General features: G+C 43.8%; 1 pseudogene; it reads left to right on the top strand.

The window, feature by feature from the left end:
* The first annotated feature begins 2,025 nt into the window (after positions 1–2,025).
* LOC150012641 (dynactin subunit 2-like) lies at positions 2,026–3,748 on the top strand (annotated as a pseudogene).

Below are 3,748 nucleotides of genomic sequence, written 5' to 3'. Positions count from 1 at the left end.
AGTAGTTGTCACCATCTAAAGAAAAAAGTGTCCATCCGTTTTTCCCGCTCCAAACATGTGCATATTTATCAAACGCAAGCATACTTTTCCATTTTGCTGACTTAGTAGCAGAGTTTTGTAAACTGGACAAAATTTCACCACAATTGAGTATGGGGTGCTTCTTTGCTTATGGAGGGGACAGAAGGCACATGAACTGAGATTTGCTGGGACAAAGTAGCGCCATATGTGCATTGCCACCAGAAAAAAGACTATTTCGTGGTTTAAGAGAAAAGATCGGGGTTAAAAAATTATTTTCAGTAAGGTTGTGTGTGTGTGTGTGTGTGTGTGTGTGTGTGTGTGTGTGTGTTGGGGGGATTGCTTTTGGAGAAATAGTTTTATGATTATGATTATAAAATGAAGGCATGCTCACTGAAAAATGTTTAGGAATTACGTGAGGGAAAAAAGGCTCCGTGTAATGCCAAAGCCATAATTCCCCAGACATGGTATATAGACGTGTAAACTGGTACAGCTGTTCTAGAGAAAAGCCTGGCGGTATTGAAGCAGATCAAATATCTGTACAACCTACGACACAATAGCCTTCCTGGGTGTATATCCCATGTTCTCATAAAAATTTAAAGTTGATAAGTATACATAAACAAAGGCAGCAACATGGTTTGTAGTACCAGCAGCGGGAGGCAACCTGGCCATCCATTACTGAGACAGTTGATAAGTACATTGTGGCAGATTTACAGGGTCCTGCACAAAAGGGCAAATGGCCAAACAACACCTACATTTGACTTGCCGGAACAGTGTTAGCTGGGTGATGTTCATAGAGGCAGGAGTGGAAGGCCCCTGGGACCGCCAGTACTGCCCTCTCACACTCTGGGACAGGGCTCAGAAATCTAAGAGGGCCAGGTGTTGACAGGAGCAAGGACCTTAAACCTTGGGCTATGATCAAAGTAGCATTACCTTTACTTTTTCTTTTTTAAGATTTTATTTATTTATTTTTAGAGAGAGGGGAAGGGAGGGAGAAAGAGAGGGAGAGAAATGTCATTATGTGCCTGTCTCTCATGTACCCCGAACTGGGGACCTGGTCTGCAACCCAGGCATGTGCCCTGACTGGGAATCAAACTGGTGACCCTTTGGTTCGCAGGCCAGCACTCAATCCACTGAGCCACACCAGCCAGGGCTGCCTTCATTTTGCCTTACAAAAACCAAAGTCCTAATAACATTTTGAGGAAATTAAGCTGTTTCTAAAATAATTTCAATATGTACGATAGAAAGCCAAAGGCCCAAGAACAGCCAAAATGCTCTTATTTTATTTTTTAAGTTTATTTTTATTGTATTTTTTCATTACCATTTATCCCCCTTATACCTTCTTCCACCTCCCACCATCCCTCCCAATCACCACAAGTGAAGTAGGCCAGTCAGAGAAAGACAAATACCATAGGATTTTACTCCTATGTGGAATCTAATGAGCAGAATGAATTAACAAGCAAAATTGAGACAGACTCATAGATAGAGAGCAGGCTGACAGCTCTGGAGGGAGCTGGAGGTTGGTGTTGTGGGGGGTGAAGGGGTTGAGCCAAAAAGAGAACAAACTCATGGACACAGACAAAATACTCTTAAATTTTAAAAAATATGTTCAACCAAACTTAGTATAAAGGTAAAATAATTAACACTGTGTAGTATCAGCAAAGATAAACCTATTGACCAAAAGAATACAATGCATACCAGAAAGAGAGCATACATATGAAAGGCAAGGAGGAAATACAGACGGCTGGGGAGTAGAAACATTACCTGAAAAACAATGCTGGACAATTGCTTAGTCATACAAAAACAAATGAATTGGTTCTCTGTCCCACCCCATACGTAACAGCCAATTTCAGATGAATTAAAGATTGAAATGTAGCAGATTTAAATGTTAAAATCTTAGAAGAAAATACAAATAAAGGCCACTCCCTTTGCTACCACCATAGCCCAGGACCCAGACCCAGCCTCTCTCCTACCCAGACACTGGCCCCTCAGCCTTGCCTCACCATCACCATGGTGGACCCTAAATATGCCCATCTTCTTGGCATTGTCAAGAACCAGCCAGAGGTTCATGAAAACAATGACCTACCTGAGGATGACCAAGCAGATGGAGTGTGATGTGGAGGAACTGACAAGCACAAGTGTGGAACACATCATTGTCAATTCTAATGCTGCCTAAGACAAGTTCAAAGACAAGAGAGTGGGGACAAAGGGACTTGATTGGAAAAACCAAGAGGGAATGATATGAATCTGGAGAAGAGCAGATGCTTGGAGAGGTTCTGGGAGTGAAGGAGACACCCGGAGACTACCGCATGAGGTCCAAGAGCTGACCACTGAAGTTGAGAAAATCAAGACAAGAGTGAAGGAGTCAACCACTGGGGAGAAGCTGACCTCTATGGTGCTGGCTGAACAGTTGGCAGCCCTGAAGCAGCAACTGGTTGCTTCCCACCTGGAGAAGCTACTGGGATCACATGCAGTGATCAGCCTCACTGACCCTGATGGAGCTCTGGCTAAGCACCTACTACTGTAGCTGAAAGAAACAAAGAACAGCAAAGGGGCTTGTTCAGGGGGAAAGATCACAAGTGGGAACCCCCTCTCCCAGACAGCAGCTTTGTCACTTATGAACTACATTCTTGGCCTGAGCAGGACAAGATCTCTTAAGCTGCCCAAACTGCAGAACTTGATTTACACTGTGATCAGGATGCTCAGAACCTGCTTTCTGCAGGTCTACAGGAAGCCTGCCTTACAGAGACTGTAGAGCTGTTTGTTGTGAGCAAAGCTGAGCACCCAGAACCTTGGAGTTTTGGACCAAGTGGAGCCTCGGCTACAGAGTGTCCTGGGAAAGGTGAATGAGATTGCCAAGCATAAAGCTTCTGTACAGGATGCAGATATGCAAAGCAAGTTGCACCAGCTATGAGGGGGGATGCAAAAGAATGGAATTATCTTCTGGAGGGTGGTACAGGCTTCACCTGTTAGGTGAATGTTCTAGAAATCCTTCTGTATCAGCTGGTATGGTTGTGAGAGGCTGTGTTCTGCTTCAGTGAATTATTTTTTTTAAGATTCCTTCAACATGTTTGCCCATTTTATGATGGGTGATTTACAAGCGCACCTGCCCATACTATTGGGCTGAGTGTCTGTTCGGCAGTTTTTTACCAAAAACAGCATGACCCCCATGTCCCACCCTTCCTATTCACCCAATCTCATCCTGAATGACTTTTTGTTTGTTTTTTTGTTTCCCCAGACAAAAAAGTCCTCAAACGAAAATATTTTGCTGGTGTGGAAGAGGTGAAACAAAAACCAGCAGAAGCACTAAAAGACATCAAATTTGACAAGTTCAAACACTGTTCTGAGCAGTGGAAAAAAATATCTCAATAGGTCTATTGCATCAAATGGAGAGTACTTTGAAGGTAACTGAAGTTTAAACATATAAGAATAAATACACTATTTTTTATAAATAAATTCGGGTTTTGGGGGGTCCCCCCAATATATGAAACCATACAGCACTGGAGCCCCATCTCCTCCACCTGTGCTGAGCTGGTGCAGAGACTTGTCATCGCCAAGCAGCTTCATGAGCCAGCCGTGCACTTCAGTCAGCTCCTGACACACGTGGACACCACACAGCAGGTGATTGCTACTTCTCCCTGACCAGGTGCAGACAACCATGTGTGAAAACCTGTCCACAGCCAAGGGGGCTGTTGCCAACGTTGATGAATGGATGAAGAAACTGGGAAAGTGA

The sequence above is a fragment of the Furipterus horrens genome, unplaced genomic scaffold (genome assembly GCF_987537825.1).
Source record: "Furipterus horrens unplaced genomic scaffold, mFurHor1.1.pri manual_scaffold_4, whole genome shotgun sequence".
Lineage (NCBI taxonomy): Eukaryota > Metazoa > Chordata > Mammalia > Chiroptera > Furipteridae > Furipterus > Furipterus horrens.
This window is presented reverse-complemented; position numbering and strand designations above follow the sequence as displayed.